At 40.2% G+C, this 17,143-nt stretch overlaps 1 pseudogene across 1 annotated transcript in view; it reads left to right on the forward strand.

Moving 5' to 3' along the window:
- The first annotated feature begins 659 nt into the window (after window positions 1-659).
- Window positions 660-17,143, forward strand: part of LOC146367520 (scavenger receptor cysteine-rich domain-containing protein DMBT1-like) — a 29,737-nt pseudogene continuing 13,253 nt past the window's right edge. The window contains exons 1-3 of the transcript XR_014797616.1: window positions 660-665; window positions 2,565-2,885; window positions 5,971-5,978. The product of XR_014797616.1 is annotated as a scavenger receptor cysteine-rich domain-containing protein DMBT1-like (transcript). The remainder of the gene's footprint in view (window positions 666-2,564; window positions 2,886-5,970; window positions 5,979-17,143) is intronic.

The raw sequence follows: 17,143 nt of genomic DNA on the forward strand, positions 1-17,143 counted from the left end.
ACAAAACTAAACTATAACTAAACTGGGAAAGTGATACCAGGATAAACTATGAATACAAAAGACTGACTGTGACAACATGGAGGGTGGGAACACAGACAACTACATGAAACACAGAGACTAAATACACATGAGGGATGATCAGGGGAAGTGGCCACACATGGGAGCACAGCTGACACACATGAACCTAACGACAGGACAGGAGAGGTGAAACTAAATACACTGACATTGAATACAGACTTTCAAAGTAAAACAGGAAACATGGAGATTAGACATGATATGAACTAAACATAACCACGCAGACATGACGCATGAACCAGGGAGACTTAGTACAGGGGGAGATGACATAAACAACTAAGGAACAAGACTAAACAGCAATCTAGAAATTAACTAGGTGAACTAAGCTAGGCACAAATGAATACAAAAGATACATAAAACTCAAACACTGGGTCGCTCGACCCAGGACCATGACAATTTCAAGGGGAATAAACAGTGTGAAGTGTTTGGGTAGATTTAACTTTTCTGTCACTGATGATTCATTTTACACAGAACACATTTTGAGTCTCAGCCATGTGGACACAACAGAGAAACTTGTTCTATTTGACCATCGGTGAGATGAACTTTATATCACTTAATTATTTTCTTTCTTTGCTATACTAACGATGGGCGTAACTTTGTGCTGAACATTGGGGGGGGGGGGGGTCAAGATCTCTGTCTAAATAAATAACTAAATCTGTGTAAATTCCCAGATGAGTAAACATGCAACTATGTTGTGGGTATTAACTGAAATGAGTAAAGAAAATCAACAGCCTATTTATGCAAGATAATTCATAATTTTATTAGGGTGGTTATATTGGCTGGGTCTGATTTTGGGGGGGATCATAACCCCCCCAAGCCCCCTGTAAATTACGCCCCTAATACTAACAGAGTTTGTCAGAGGACTCCGGCAATCAGTGTTCAGTTCCTTAAAGGTTTTCTGTTCTGTCACTTAATTCTTTTCTTAATTTGGTATGCTGTGTTCAGTTTTTATTGTATCCAGACAGGAAGAACTTATCATTTCAGAATAATGAATTCTAATTTCTTTTCTACAGTCACTTCTTTGTCTGCATCTTCAGCTGTTAAAGGTCAGTCATGTTTTTTAAACTGAGTTTCACATGCAAAAGTTTTCTTTAAATAGTCTCATATATTGAAATTAAACTGTGCGTGGATGAAGGTGTTCCCCAAAACACCAGACTGATAAATGAAATTACATTATATGATTTTTTTTTTCCTCTTCTCTTTGGCTTTATGTTTATCTATTATTTTGATTAATTCTCAGTTTTTATTTATCCTTCTTTTATTATTTTTGCTTTAATAATTAAATAAATTGTTTTAAATATGGAGCAGCTCTTGTGACTGTCTAGAGCTGGGAACAAGAAGCAGAGTAGCACAATTACATACCTCTCTGCAGCTTCTGTCCTCCGGTTATCTCCCAAATTCTTCCAAAACCTTGGAGACTGTCTGCTTGCAAAAGAGTCTTTAATGCACCTTGAAGGTGTTTATATATAAATATATATAAACACATATATTGAATATTTTACAAACAAACAAAATTTGTTTTGATAGGTACAATATTTTATAACTTTTATTGAAAGCATAGGACAGCACTGACTTAATTAGATGCAGAATTAAATTTAAAAAGGATAAAGCAAAAAATAAAAAATAAATACATAAATGAAATAAAAAAAGCACATTTCAAATTAATTATTAAATTCATTAATTTATTGGATGTAATTGACTTTGAAAATGAAAAATCACATTATTATAAAAAAGTAATTATAATTCAGTAAAAGGACTAGATGTTACAGTCCCTGATAATGCATTGCTTTAGATGGAGAGACTCTTGAGGGATGGCTGTTATGAGGAAAGGCAGCCCAGAAACTTTACCAGCAGCACACATCGTTGTGTGCCTCAACTTTCAGTCTTTTACCCAGGCTAATCTGCTATTTTCCTTCCTTGGTTAGGTTTAGGGATTAGAGGTCTGATCTAGCTTATATTAAAATTTGGGACACATCGTCAGTAGTTGACCTTGGACTCATCGGGTGTTTCGACCATTATCACTAGACACCCTCATCCAAGGAGGCCCTGCCAGGGTTGATCAGGCCCGTGAGTGTGTCAATGGTTTATGTTAAAATTGTTATTTCTCTTCTTCTTTCTTCTGTTTAGTTTTCTTCTATCTATTCACTGCAACTGAGAAATATTTATGGAGCCTAACTTCTTCAGAGGGATAGAAAAGGTGATAGAGAGAAGTAAGACAAAAGGGACAAGATAGGAGAGAGCAGAGAGGAGAGCCGGAAGGGGGCGCCCGATCTGGCTTCCCACACCTCCCCGCCGGATCGGGCTGTACGCTCTACCTCCCCACTGCCTCCCAGAAAAGGGGAGAAGAGAAGAATATTTTCTTTTCTCTCGCGGTTAGCTGACTGCCTTAGCTGCCCAAGTGATGTCAGCCCTTTTTAACCATAGCCAGAGTAGCTTAAATAAAATAAAATAAGAAACACAGAGTGTAATCTGCTCTTTCTTTTGCTCAGATAAGATTAGTTAATCCTGGGTCAGCTCGTTGCTTCGGAAGAGTTGAAATCTCCTACAACAACAGATGGTGAACAGTCTGTGATGATGGCTGGGACTCACATGATGCTGATGTGGTCTGCAGACAGTTAGGCTGTGGACGGGCACTGGAGGCCACTCGATCAGCTCATTTTGGTGAAGGAACAGGACAAATCTGGCTGGATGATGTATCCTGTTCAGAAAGTGAAAGTTCTCTAACTGAGTGTCAGCACAGAGGATTTGGTTTGACTGTGGACATCATCAGGATGATGGTGTCATCTGTGAGATGACACCAATGAGAGCTGGCTGGCAGCAAGGGAAGAGAGAGGATAGCAACGTAACTTGTAATTCAGTCACTACCTGCAACAGGGCGCTCTGCTCCTTGGTTATATGCTGAAGCATCTCCTCGTGCCGCTCCAGCAGGTCCGCCTGCAGTGATAATTCCCGCAGCACTGGGGTCGAGTCTGCTGGGTCCATTATCTAGCTGGATTGTTCTGTCACAGTGGGTAGTTAGTAATCGAACCCAAGCACAGGACTCTTTGTGAAAGAAAACACAGAGTTTATTTACAGTGAAAGGTAAAGGTAAATATACACAGCTCTCCGACACTTTGGCTTCACGATAAGACTTTCACAGGTCCTCCTCACAGTGTGATAGTCCGTAGCAATGCAAAAACACACTGATGACCCGTGCTCAATTCTGTGAACCCTATTTATACTCCGTACTCGTGCTCCAATTTGTGACTCCACTCTTGTTCTCCGATATGTGAGCCACTCCAGTGACTCGACACTCTCCGTTCCCAAATCCTGACAACACACAAGCACACAGACATGTTAGCAAGAATATCCACAATTAGTGAGGTTTCTAACACTACGAATCACGGCCATACCGATGAAGATTAACTCAACAATCCAGCCTTGACTGGAGCTCGGTCACACTGCCAAATAGGTGGCTCAGAAGACTGTAATCAGAGCGGCTGATGAGCGGCAGGTGTGGCTACCTCCAGCGCCGGAACACTTCTGGGTTGAGAGGTTGCAGGACAAAACATCCGGGAGCGAGAGTGTAACCAAAATCACAGAGACAAGGAAAAGAGGGAGACACAAACAAAACTCACATGGAAACAATGGGCAGGTCAGCCGGAGGACTGCCGGACCTTGACAATTAGGTATATCATCTGATAGTATTAAGATTTAACAATTTAGCTTTCATAAGAGATTGATTCGCAGCTCAATATGTAGAGTGAGCAAATGAATGATTATAATGATGAATTTATTACACACTAAATAACACTCACAAACCAAAATCAAAACACAAACTAAGTGAAAAAACACATTTTATTTATATTATCTGGTAGTCACAACAATGCCCACCTATACAGGATTTTTCCTTTTGTGTCTGACTGGAGTCTGACCTGAGTGAGCTTTAATAGATAATTTTTAAGGAGAATTTAGTTCCAAACAAAGGTGGGATTAAGTGTAAATAAAAACAGAATGCAATGATTTGCAAATCTCATAAACATAGAAACACATCACGTGTTTACACTGAGACTATTTTAATAAAAAAATATTCACTCAATTTGAATTTGATGATAACAACAGATCTCAAAAACATGGACAGGGTCATGTTTACTACTGTGTAGCAGCCACATTTATTTTAACTACAGTCCATAAAAATCGAGTAGACCAGGGCGTGGTTAGCAAGCAATGGCGTAAGACGTTTCTTGGAAGAGCTCCGCACCAGCCTATAATTTTTTACTCATATCCATCTGTTTTTCGACACCTTTCTGTTGATTCCTGGCGTTTGTATATATTTTATAACAATGACGAAACCTAAAGCTTCAAAAGCCCGTGAAAAGACTGAGAAAATCGGAGAAGATGAAGGTGAGCCAGCGAGTGTAGCTAACGAGCACGCGCTAGCTGAGGAGCCAAGTGCAATTAGCCCCGTGACTTCCCAAGTAGCTAACCCGACGTCAGCCGACATAATGAGTGCAATTGCTAGATTGGAGACTTCGGTTGATAGCAAATTAACTGCTATTTCAACCACGATGAACGCTGTGGAGGCCACTCTTTCCACGGTAACTGGGAGGATACATGATATTGAGGAAGCTGTAAATGGGCATGACGAGAGGATTGCCGTTTTAGAGGCGCTCTGCGACTCGCTCCAGAAAGGATACGATTTACATCACAAAAAATTGGATGACCTCGAGTCGCGGTCAAGACGACAGAATATCAGGATCCTTGGAGTTGCGGAGGGGACAGAGAAAGGAAACCCACTGGACTTTGCTTCTGAGCTTATTCCTAAGCTCCTGGGGAGTGAGAACTTCACGGGCAGGGTCGTGGTGGATAGAGCACACCGTGCCCTGGGCCCCAAGCCAGCTGACGGGGACCGGCCTCGTCCTTTAATTGTAAGGCTGCACTACTATCAAACCCGCGAGCGTATCCTGAGGCTGGCAGCACAAAAAGCTCCGCTGCAGTACGACGGGGCGAAAGTGTTCATCTTTCCGGATCTGACCGCGGAGGTGCTGGCACGGCGCAAGAAGTTTGAAGAAATCCGCAAACGGTGCAGGGCGGCCAATCTACGCTACGGCTTTATTCATCCGGCTCAAATTCGGGTGACGCTGGACGGGGTCACACAGACTTTTGATAAGCCGGAGGCAGCCAAAAGATTCCTGGACCAGAAACTGGCCGTGGGTACAAATGAGTAGGGCTTTTTAACACAACGGTTTACTTCCTCAGGTATATGTTTTTTCTGCATAAGCCTTATTTTTGCTGTTCTTATGGGCGTGTTGATGTGGGCTCATACAGCTTAGGTCAGTATTATTGCTGTTATTACTTCCTACAATATGGACAGTATAAGCCCTCAGGGTCTCTGTTTACTCTTTGATTTGCTGTATGGGAGCCTAGTAAAGCTCACACATATATGGTTTATGCGGCTTTTGTTTTTAATTTATCTGAATTTAACCTTTTTTTTTTCCTTTTATAAAGTGTCTTATAAATCTCCCTTTGCTGGTGTGGGGCTGCGGGATGGGTTAGGGGTAGGATTGTAGCTACTACTATGTTCCTATTGGATATGTTGGGTGGAGAAGGGCTTCGATTGGGGAGGCCCCTCATTTTTAGTGGGACTGTTCTTAGTGTTTTATGTTTGGATGTTTTTGTTCTATGGTGGTACAATCTTAAATGTGGTAATTACAGAGTGTATAGCTACTGGTTAGCTAGTCAAATTAGGATAAGTAACATTTATGTTAAACACATTCAATAAGACTACACTGAGGTTGGTCAGTTGGAATGTGAAAGGCCTGGGTAATCCTGTAAAAAGGGCTAAAGTTCTTGCACACCTTAAACTATTGCAACCTGACATAATTGTTTTACAGGAGACGCATGCAAAGCGCAAAGTTCAATCTGTGCTCCGTGCTAATTGGTTGGGTCAGGCATACAATGCTAATTTTGGAGCTAAAGCAAGAGGGGTTGCAATTTTGTTCAGGAAGAATATTCCTTTCTGTCAAAGCACAGTTACTGTGGATCCAGGGGGAAGGTACCTAATTCTTACAGGTCTCTTGAACTCCTTACCCGTCACTTTTGTAAATGTATACGGTCCTAACTTTGATTGCCCTGAGTTTTTTCAAAAGACTTTTAAGCTGTTGCCAAATGTGAATAATTCTAATATTATAATAGCTGGGGATATGAATCTGGTACTGGACACCCGTTTGGATAAAAGTGCATCAGCTCATACCCAACAGTCTAAATCCAGTCATGTTGTGAAGAGTGCGTTGAAAAACATGAACATGGTGGATACTTGGAGACTACTTTACCCCACAGGCAGGGCTTACTCCTTTTTCTCTTCCGTTCATGGGTCGTACTCCCGTATTGATTATATCTTTCTGGACTCTAAACTTATTCCAATTATGAGGGATGTTACCTACCATCCTATTTTAATTTCTGACCATAGCCCTGTGTCCATTGATCTGGATTTTGCAGATTTAGCTAACTTACAGAGAAGAAACTGGCGCTTTGATCCAACTCTGCTTAAAGATGAGACCTTTCATAAGAAATTAGAGAAGCACATTTTAGATTTTATTAATGATAATGATAAAGGTGATGTTGACGATGCAATTCTCTGGGAGAGTATGAAGGCGGTAATTCGAGGCCACATTATTTCGTTCTCTGCAGCTAAACGTAAATCCCAGGAAATGGCTTTGAAGGATCTTGAGTCAAATATACAGCAGCTAGAACAAACTTATCAGTCCTCTCCCAAAATAGAATTACTGGGCAAAATTACTAAATTGAAGTGTGAGTATAATTCTCTGCTCGGCAAACAAGTTTGCCTTCAAATCACTAAGTGTAAGCAAACATTTTTTGAATTGGGTGATAAGCCTCATAGGTTACTTGCAAGATTGCTTAGAAAAACACAAGCATCACAAACAATACTATCAATCAATAACAAACATGGGCAGACCACTAGAAACCCCCAAGAAATAAACAAGTGTTTTGAAGATTTTTATCGTACTCTTTATAGCTCTAAGAGTTCTGCGAGTCAGTCATTAATTGAGGACTTTCTGGAAAAGTGTAATCCCCCAAAATTAGATGATGAGGCAGTTGCAGATTTGGAGGCGGACTTCACATTAGATGAGATTAAGACAGCTATTCAACAGATGTCAAATAATAAGGCCCCTGGGCCAGATGGTTTTGGAGCAGAGTTTTATAAAGCTTACTCCTCATTGCTAGCCCCTCTGATTTTGCGTATGTTTAACTATTCAAAATTGTCTGGCTCTTTGCCAAGTTCATTGTATCATGGTGTAATTTCATTGATTCTTAAAAAAGATCGTGATCCTATGTCTGTCTCGTCCTATCGGCCTATATCTCTCCTTTCTGTTGAGACCAAGATATTAACAAAAGTTTTATCAAACCGCCTTAAAGATCATATTGCTAAACTTATCCATCCAGATCAAACAGGGTTTATCCCTAACCGCTACATTTATTTTAATTTGCGTAGATTATTTAATCTCATATATAGTCCTGCTAGGTGTTCAGATGATTCTGTGGTAATAGCTTTGGATGCTGAAAAAGCTTTTGATCAGGTCGAGTGGCCGTATATGTTTACTGTATTATCCAAATTTGGATTTGGTGATTCTTTTATCAATTGGATTAGAATTTTGTACAAAGGACCTTTGGCCTCGGTAAGGACTAATAATGATGTATCAAACCCTTTTCGATTGCACAGGGGCACGCGACAGGGAGATCCCATTTCTCCTTTTATTTTTGCCCTGGCCCTAGAACCTTTAGCAGCTCGTATACGGCTAAGTTCTGATATACTACCGATTATACATCAGGGTATTCCTCATAAGTTCTCCGCTTATGCTGATGACGTAGTTTTATTCATATCAAAACCTAAGACCTCGATCAGTCCACTATTGCAGCTTATTAACGAATTTGGCTCTCTCTCAGGGTATAAGATAAATTGGACGAAAAGTGAACTTATGCCTCTGTCGGATGGGGTGGACATGGCTTATCTGCATAATACTCCATTTAGAATAGCGCTAGATAAGTTTGAATGTCTCGGTATCACAGTCACACGTAAGGTGTCACAACTTTTAAAGCAAAATTGGGATAGAAAAGTTAATCAATTGGAGAAGAATATTGAGTTTTGGATCACATTGCCAATTTCCATGGTGGGCCGGATTAATGCCATCAAAATGGTAGTTTTGCCCAGATTTTTGTACATCTTTCAGTCAATCCCAGTGTGCATTCCCCAGTCATATTTTAAAAAGCTGGAATCTTTGGTATCCTCCTTTGTGTGGTCGGGTAAGGTTCCTAGAATTTCTAAAAAACATCTTGTTAAACATAAGACTTGTGGTGGCCTTGGACTCCCAAATTTTAGATTATATTATATGGCTGCACACTTAAATATTTTTTTCATTTTGGCGAAGGTGTACTCCAGGTGCTGATTTGGAAGGACGACTTTCATGGTTGATGATGGAACACCTGTCTTGTAGACAAACTTGTCTTCCAGCCCTGCTTAATAGCCCGATAAAAGTGAAGAATACACTATATGGCAGAAATCCTGTGATTCAGAATTCAATTAAGGTCTGGAACCAACTATTGGGCACAGTAAAGGCTCCTAAAATGTATTTGGATGCTCCAATATATAACAACCATGCCTTCAGGCCTGGGCTGGAGGACATCACGTTTGTGACATGGCAGGGAAGAGGGATTTGTTCTCTCAAAGATATTTACATTGATGGACATTTTCCATCTTTTCAGCAATTGAGGGTGAAATTTAATCTTCCTAATTCGCATTTTTTCAGATTTTTACAGTTAAGACATTTCATCAAAGCATCTATTCCACAATACAATTTGATTCCTCGAAACTCAGTGCTTGACAGCTTCATGTTAGTTGAGCCCTATACTAGAGGTGCTGTGTCTCGCTTTTACAGGGCCTTACTAGATATATACAGTCCTTCATCTGATACTTTTAGGGAGCAGTGGCAGGAAGAACTGGGGGTGGATGTTACTGATGATCTTTGGCAAGAGTGCATTAAGAATATATATTGTAGTTCTATAAATGCTAGACATTGTCTGATCCAATTTAAGGTTGTGTATAGGTTGCATTTTTCTCCCACTAAAGTGGAAAAAATATATAAGAACGTTTCAGCCCTCTGTGTTAAGTGTTCAAGTGGTCGAGGAACTTTATCTCACCTTTTCTTTCAATGCCAAAAACTACAGCTTTTTTGGAATCATTTGTTTGATTTTCTGACCAAAGCCATTGGCAGGGAGGTCCCATGTACCCCCTTTGCAGCATTGTTCGGGGTGTCTGAACCGGGATGGGCAAGGGACAAGACAGAGACGCAGGTTGTGTCAATGACCACACTTGTGGCTAGAAAGCTGATACTTCTCTGCTGGAAGTCTGATAAACCTCCTACCTTCGAAATGTGGTTGAGAGAATTTGGAAATGTACTCCATCTGGAGAAAATCAGGTTTACCTTGTCTAACCGAGAGAGTGTGTTTTATAAGATTTGGCAACCAGTCATTAGCCTGATGGATAAACTTCAGTGAAATATACTCTGTCTTAACATTTATGTATGCTGTATTACCACCTTGTTGACTTGCCGTCCACCTTCTATTGTGTTCTTTTGAAGGTGATTGTTGTATACTGCTTAATTATAAAATCAATAAAAATATATTGAAAAAAAAAAAAAAAAAAATCGAGTAGACCAGCTGCTGGACTTATGGGAAACTGAGGATTTAAGCTACTCAACAGTCCCGAAAGTCCCAACAACAGTCCTGTTTACCATGCTTTATTACTTGATGTGTCAAAAAGGTCCGGACTGACAGGCCAATTCATCACCAGAAATCTTCTGCTACGAAGCCATGTTGTTCTAATAGATGAGACTCCCTATTTTTAACTACAGTGGCACTGGCACACACTGAAAGTAAAGTGTCTTCATATCACATTAAAACAATCACACGGTTTTTTTCTGCCACCAGCTGGTGCCTGTTTTATTTATTACAGCTTCTTTATTTGTTGTTTATTTTGTTCTCAGTGTTCCTGCAGCAGTCCAGGATCTCTGTGACGTCTCCAAATGGAGGACTGGTCAAGGTTCTTGACGGGGCAGAGATCATCAAGGGTTACAGCTTCATCATCACCTGCACAAATGATGAAAACTATCCTGGAGCTGTTTTCAATCTCATCTTCTATGGCTCCAATATGAAACACACCAAACACACAAAGCCATCTGTCAACAACTCAGCCTCCTTTAGTTTCCCTGTAGCTGACTTTGGACATGATGGTCGCTACAGCTGTGTGTATGAGATAACTCTGTCAGCAAGAACATTCACTTCTCCTGAATATTGGAGGATTCATGTTTCTGTGATATGTAAGTAGATGACAGAACTCAACATTTGTACATCATATAACTGTGACTACACAACTGTTTGACTATCCAAAGATTTACAAATCTAAATGTAGGTAATTCATCAGTGGCTGCTGTTCAGTCTGATGATGATGATGCAATGTGGCCACCATATTGGTCAGATGGAGCCACGCCTCCTAAACCATGTGTGTCTGGAGTGTGTGATGTAGTAAGGTTGTGGCTGGGTGGGGTGACTTTTACATGCCATTCAGTGGAAGCCCATTGTTTCATAATCTGTTCATGTTAACATGGATGGTTTATGAGAAGGTTTTTCCATGTAATCTGTTTTCAGACATTTAAAGCAGTTGAAACAATTGATATTCTGATGAAGACTGATCACTTTCCACAGATTCAAGAACTCCAATCCTGAGATATGTTTTCCTGCCACTGATTCTGCTTTTAGAGAACATTGCCCTTCATTTCTACTATAAGGTACATCAGAGTAAATAAAAGCATGTATGAAACAGAGTAGTAGCTGAGAAGTGTAGGAACAGTAACATGCATTGTGTATCGTCTCTCCAGGTCATCAAAAAGCAGAAATCAGACAAAAAGGAGAACGATGAGACGGATGTTTCCAGATCTGAAGAAGTGGAGGCCGAGGAGGAAACAGTCCAAGAAATAGAATAGAAACATATAGAAACAAACACACAAGTCTAAACTTTTTTTGGAATTTAGATTAAAGTTGTTTAAATCTTGTTTAATTATGTTTATGTTTTAAATGTCTGACACATTACTGCAGCGGCTCTATTTAACCTGCCTTTCCTGTCCAGTATAAACTCTTCATAGCATGACTGTGACTTAAGTTTGAAAATAATCCTTCATCCTCTCCAGTCCTCACTTTCTTACATCTTCCTCCATCTCTGCCAGTGAAGTTTTCACACATTAAGATTTTTACTTCTCACTAAACTGTATCTTTGGCTAACAGACAGAATGTGTGTCAATCTGCAAATTAACATGTTTTTATGTTTGGTGATATTTTTGAAATCCTTTTAAATTATCTGCCACAAAAAATTCCTGCAAATATAGCATCCTATTCTGTGGCACTAGCTAGATGTTTCAATATTGTGATTGCAACTTAACTGACAGCTGCAGCATGGATGTATGACAGTGATGAGAAGGAGAAATACAGGCAGGGGCCAGTGGGACCCCCTCAGCCTCCTAGTAGATACACCTGTGGTATTGTTATGACCCAGAGCTAAACATATAACACACACACCACTGCTTTACCTGGATCAATATCAAAGTATGACGTGTCCAAGGCTGCATCGCAGGGTGACCACAATACTACATCAGGCTTTTATGCATTGGGTGACCAAGGGGTGACTTAACTGTGTCTGTGACATCACCAACAACAGCTTTCACCTGGCTTATCTAAACGTGTTGTGCAGTGTGACCATACTATACTGGACAAGTGGAGGACAAGGGAAGATGTTGCAGGAGTCAGAAACTACAGCAGATGAACAGTTTCTGAAAGTCATGTCAGTAAGAAACAGGAAAACATCCAATAAACCTGACACAGGACCTGAGAGACGCAATTGGCTCTGCAGTTGATCCATCTACTGTTTGATCAGAAGAAATGGTCTCAGTGGAAGAGTGTCATGGTCTTGGGTCATGGACTCAGAGGTTTGAGTTTTAGGACTTAGAATTCTTGTTTATGTTTACTTTTATTTTTCTTTGTTTCTCCTCCAGTATTTTAAAAAGTACAGATTACCTCTTCTGGGAATTTTTGGTATTTTCCTTTTGAATTTATGGACTTGGATTTGTAGACCTTCAGCCACTTGGAATAAAGCTAGTTTTCAGTTTAATCTGTTGCCTGTTTCTGCCCATGTATTTGGGTTATTTTCCATGCAAAGTATGAGAATGGAAAGCTTTCAAGAAGCACTTCTTAAGAAGGGGAAACAGGGAGGAAATGCTGCCAAATTACACAAGAACTGGACTGAGAATCAGAGACAACTGATGTTGGGGTTAGGGTATATTGCAACAATATATTGGAAGAGAACAGTGTGGTGGCCCACCAGAGGGCTCCACTCACACCCAGGTCGGGAGGAGGGGTTCTGCTGGTTTTTGGCGCAATGTGTCCAGTTGTAGTTTGGAGATGAATCAAGTCAGAATGGAGAGTTACAGCTCCTGTGTTGCCTGTACCATATCTCCACAACAGAACAAAAGGAAATAAAAAAGAAAAGTGGTTTGTGCTTTGAATCATTCAAGAAGCCTGACAAAGTAAGTTGAAGAAAGTTGCCTAAGAGAGTTCAGTTCCACGTGGAAACATTTCTCCCACTAAAAATGCTAGTGAACAGAATCAAACTTCGGAGATTTACTTACCTTGATGACTGAGCACGCATCAAGACATCTTTTGTCGTACTTCCTGTATTTTCCTGCTGCACTCTGAGCTCATTGCTACTGCTGTAAAATGGCAAAGCTGCGACCCCTGCTGTTCACGATCAACACTGACAACAGGACTGTAGAGAATTTTCATTTGCAGTTTTATTTCCTATTAGTACATTAAATACTTTTTCTTTTATTACCTTGTTAAATAAAGTTTATTAATTTTATGACTGCTCATCACTGCTTTTCCTACCTCACAAAGTTCAGGGTTCACCTGCTGGGCTGGGGTCGTTATTCACTCAGATTTAACTCTGGGTTATTGGCTAGCTTAGCGTTAGCATGCTGTCTGTGCTGAATCTTCCAAAGAGTCAAAGTTGTGTTAGCAGCACAGTGCAGTTTCTGTCCTGGGTCCAGTTTCCACTTTAACATCACGCCCTTGGCCTTTTGTGTAATAAAATATAAATAAAATGTTCATGTCCACGCTGTAGACTGTGCCATTATTATTCCAAGGAACTGAATTACTGCAAACCAGTTCTCTACGACAACCATTTCTCTTCAGAAAAGAAGAAAGTAAACATGAGAAGACTGTCAATAGCTGTCCGAGCTGTTTAAGAGTCATACGTAGGACCACCAGTGACTTCATGCGAAATCCACACTGACTGCTTCATCAGCCCAGGACTTTTTTACATTTTTACATGATGTTATGTATAATTTATACCCATTATACCAAGATTTGGGCAGTGTTGTTGACAAAAGGTGAATTGCATGATTGTTAATCACATAGCTTTTGAACCATGGGTCAAATATAACTTCAGGAGGTGGAAGAGCTACGAAATATTCACATTATCACCAAAGTGTGAACTGTGACAGGAACATTCAATCATTGCTGTAAAAGAGACACAGGAACAGGGAGAAAATACAAACAGCTCAGAGAAATCCAACAGCTGCTAAATGGTTTGAACCAGTAACCATCTGTGAGGAAACACCACAAACCACTGAACCATCCAGAACAATCCTGTATTTTTTTTTTCACCCACTGTATTTAAACCAAAATAGAAAAGAGGTGTTGTTGCTTTTTGAATCATTTGTAATCATGAAATGAGGGACCTGAACAAATACACAGGGAGTTCTTCCAGCCATAAGTTTCAAAATGTTGAACGAGCATAAATATTATGCCACCCATGGTGACTCTTACATTTTATGTTTCAAACACTGGTTACAATGTAACAGATAAAATGCTTATTCAGTAAAAGGACTAGATGTTGCAATCCCTGATAATGCATTGCTTTAAATGGAGAAAATCTTGAGGGATGGCTGTTATGTGGAAAGGCGGACCAGAAATTTTACCAGCGGCACACTTCATTATTCCTCAACTTTCGGTCTTTTACCCAGGCTAATCTGCCATTTTTTCCTATAGTTAGGTTTAGGGATTAGAGGTCTGATCTAGCTTATCATATTAAAATTTGGGACACATCATCAGTAGTGGACCTTGGATTCATCGGGTGTTTTGGCCATTATCACTAGACACCCTCATCCAAGGAGGCCCTGCCAGGGTTGATCAGGCCCCAGAGTGTGTCACTGGTTTGTGTTAAATTGTTATTTCTCTTCTTCTTTCTTCTGTTTAGTTTTCTACAGTTTTCTTCTATCTATTCACTGCAACTGAGAAACCATACTTACCTCTTTAACATTTATGGAGCCTCATTTCTTCAAAGGGACAGCTGTATGCTCTACCTCCCCACTGCCTCCCAGAAAAGGGAAGAAGAGCAGAGGGGAGAAGAGCGGAAAATTTTCTTTCCTTTTCTTTCATTCCTCCTTTTGGTTTCACTACCATGAGGTTAACCGCACAGTCCCCAGGAGGCCCTGAGACAGCTGTATCAGGCAACCAGCAAAATTTCTAATGTTATGTTTTACCCTCCGACGCCCCCTGTTGAGGCACGCCCACCACGAGTTACTCAATCTTAGCTGACTGCCTTAGCTGCCCAAGTGATGTCAGCTCTTTTTAGCCATAACCAGTGACTGGTCCTCTCAGCAGCGTTAGCTAATTCTCTTATAGCCTGCCATTGCGCCTGTCCTCTGATCCCAATCTGTCTAAGAAGTTTTGCTGTTGTACTGGCAACAAAGCCCCTGCCGGTTGCACCTTTATCTTCCAGCCTCGGCTGCCAAGTTGGCATACCGCAGCTTCTTATGGTCAAAAGCTTCAACCTCAATTGCTTCCTCCCATAGTACCGTCGGCTCAATGACGTACGCAAGTTTTTGGGAGTTAGACCAAAGGTCTGGTCGCAGAGTAGTTGTTACGATCTCTGTGGGAAAAATTAGCCTCTGCTCCAAGTCCACTTACAATCCCTGGCACCCTTCAGCTGGCCCAGGTCTGGGATTGAGGGGCTTGTCCTCGGCTTATCTCCCAGCATCAGACAAATGCTGATGAAAACTGACGCTCCTCTTGGTTCGTGAAAGGTTGAACGTTAATGGATTTTCTTTTGCACTCAACTTTCTCGGCTAGACACCTGAGAATCTGGTTGTGTCTCCATCTGTATCTGCCCTGGGTAAGGCTAGTTCTACAACCAACCAAGACGTACTTGAGTGTGGCTGCTCTTCGCAGCTTAGTAAGTTGTTGCTTTATTTCCTCCTGCAGGACAGTAAGTCCCTCCCTTTCTGTCTCACAGGCCCTCCTCCACTGTTTCCTCAGTTGTCTTCTCTCTTTCACTAATCGGTCAATTTCCCACTGTCTCCTGGACTTTAACTGGTTTAAAGGGTCGTTCTGCTGTCTCTGACTGTTGTTCTTTACCCCAAACCGCTCTGCCCCATAGCTGTAGATGATGGTTCCCAGGTTCTCCAACTTCCTTTCAGCTGGAACCTTTTGTTGATCTAGTATAAGAGCCAGTTCCGAGTCAATGGTTTCCCACTCTCTTTTACACAGGGAGCTCTTCCAGCCATAAGCTTCAGGTCAAAATGTTGAACCAGCATAAATTTTATGCCACCCACGGTGACTCTTACATTTTATGTTTCAAACACTGGTTAAACTGTAACAGATAAAATGCTTACATGTAGTTGTTGATTAAACTCAACAAAATCTGTCATTATATGGAAAAAAGAAGCTACGTAGAATTTTTTTTTAGTATGTAGGTCAGCATAAGTGAATTTTGGTTGGTCAATGAATGCTGAACATCCTTATAACTGTTCCTGTGACAGTTAAAATAAAGTTGTTAGTTTTATATGTTTCTGTAATAGATTCATGTTTAATTCAGTTCATTTATTTGTTTTTATTTTGGGTTAAAAATCTCTTGGATAAGATAATAAAAAGTATAGCATTGATTAAAAAACTTGTCTGAAATATGGGATTACAAAATAAGGATTTGTTAAAGTTGTAAAGTGCTGTAAAGTTTGTTTGAGGTAGAGTTTGTAATGCTCACATGACCAGAGTTTGGCTGAGAGCACAACCATGGCATTTTGGGTCAGAACTAGCATGGGGACAGAGCTACAGATGCGGCTACAGCCACAACATTTAATGTTATTCTGCATGCGGTCCAAGAGGTGCACACGGCAATGGTTTTCATGTATATTGTTTATGTAATGTTGTATACATGTTCTACATTGGTAATAAGAGGACATTTTCAGTAATATCCATTACATTGCATTTTTCCTGTTCTGCTAGCTCAAGACTGTTTATGGATACTAACATGAGAGACTTTGATAAGATCAAACATATTTACGTGATAAACTTTGTGTTTTCTTCAGTTGTCATGTGTCTGAAAAAAATAAGAGAGAGAGAGAGAGAGAGTGAGAGCGAGAGAGGAATAAACTTCCAAAGACATCAGTATGATGCATGGCCATTGTTTGTTGGACCCCTGTAGTTACCATCCTCATTAAATATAAACAGTTGAAGAAAGTTTCACAATTTAAAAAAATATTTCAACAAATATCATGTATACAATTATGTTGTTTTAATTACTTTCTAGATCACATTTAGCATTCATCCTAAGTTCACAAAGCACATATGCACACTTCCTCCACCAGATGTCAATGTGAAACATAAGTTCATTACAATTTTTAACGCTTGCAGAAATGAATCTTCATTCTTTTGCAGAAAGTTTGACTAAATCTGAAAATAACCTTTTATGAAATATAGATAGTAAAGTTGTCACTGGTACATTGTTACTGAACTAATGAAAGCACAGGCTGATCTTTGTCTAACAATTACCCAGAAAATATTCATGAAAATGTCTGAAGTCAAATTGAAGTATGGTATGTCTTTAATATCACATGGCATCATCATCATGGCCTTCCTCACTGTTTCTGATACACATTTGGGTGTGACGCTCTTTTAAACACCCCCT

This window comes from Perissodus microlepis, chromosome 18 (assembly GCF_051167445.1).
Source record: "Perissodus microlepis isolate ML-2025 ecotype Zambia chromosome 18, ASM5116744v1, whole genome shotgun sequence".
NCBI classification, from domain to species: Eukaryota; Metazoa; Chordata; class Actinopteri; order Cichliformes; family Cichlidae; genus Perissodus; species Perissodus microlepis.